The sequence below is a fragment of the Aplysia californica genome, unplaced genomic scaffold (genome assembly GCF_000002075.1).
Source record: "Aplysia californica isolate F4 #8 unplaced genomic scaffold, AplCal3.0 scaffold00221, whole genome shotgun sequence".
NCBI lineage: Eukaryota > Metazoa > Mollusca > Gastropoda > Aplysiida > Aplysiidae > Aplysia > Aplysia californica.
Window position 1 is genome coordinate 361,052 of NW_004797491.1, and position 1,035 is coordinate 362,086.

At 48.3% G+C, this 1,035-nt stretch overlaps 1 protein-coding gene across 1 annotated transcript in view; it reads left to right on the plus strand.

Moving 5' to 3' along the window:
* Positions 1-638: 638 nt before the first annotated feature.
* Positions 639-1,035, plus strand: part of LOC101848358 (transcription factor MafAa) — a gene marked incomplete at its 3' end in the record, with an annotated part of 21,060 nt that continues 20,663 nt past the window's right edge. Inside the window, 1 exon segment of the mRNA XM_035970106.1 lies at positions 639-982.

Genomic DNA, 1,035 nt, shown 5'->3' on the forward strand with positions numbered 1-1,035 from the left:
TGTGTGTGTGTGTGTATGTGTGTGTGTGTTTATGTGCATGTTTACTTGTATGCGTTGAAAAAAGGTCTTTGCCCGAAAAGTCAAATGCAACGTATATTATGTGTTAAAGCTTTTCAAAAACCTTAAAAAAAATAATGCGCCTAAATCAGCGGGCCTCTCGAAACTACAATAGCTTGCTTATTGGTATCTGATGGGACGTAAAATTCGTATCCCCCCCTCCCACCCACCCCCGCCTAAAAATGTAAGAACGAGAGGGGGCTTTCGTGGCCTAGAAGTTAAGGTGCTCGACTCTCATTCTCAAAGGTCCCTGGTTCGAATCCGGGTAGCGACCGAAAATGTCTTACCAGTTGAAAAATGTTTAGTGTATCCCGTGCGCTCATATGACATTATGCAGTTGCGAGCGCCGTAAAACACTTACCAAAAAAAAAAAAAAAAAAAACAAGGAAAAGAAAACAATCGGGACGGGACATCCGTCTCTGCAAAAAAAAAAAAAAAGAGTCAGGCAAAGAGTCCGTCGATCCTCTCACCTGTTGTCTTTGCTGGACCACCGATGATGGAGTCAGACATTGACGTCCTCACCAAACCAAAAGCCCCTTCTTCCTCTTCTTCCTCTCCTCTCCTCCCCTCTGCCCGGTTGCCCTCGCCAGCTGGCCCGGCTCGGCCCGACCGACCCACTGCGGCGGTATCGGTTCCCTGGTTTGCGTGGAGCCTCCTCACACGCCACACACACACACACACACATCCTTCCCGCCAGATCACTCGCCCAGGCAAGAATTCAGTTAGCACGTCGCGTTTCCTTTGATTGTGCGTCGCGGAGTTCGAACTAACAGACGGATTACCTCGAAGTGTATCGTTTTCAGCCCCCATGGGATGATGATTTGCGTGTCGTTGGATTGGTTTTTACGTGGTGGATAGTTGTTTGTCGTAACCAGTGTTCTCCTCTAGGCTTCTGGAACAGATTTGGTGTTCCCGGACAAGGAAGGTAAGATTGTAGACCAGTGAGGTGGGAGAGAGAGAGAGAGAGAGAGAGAGAGA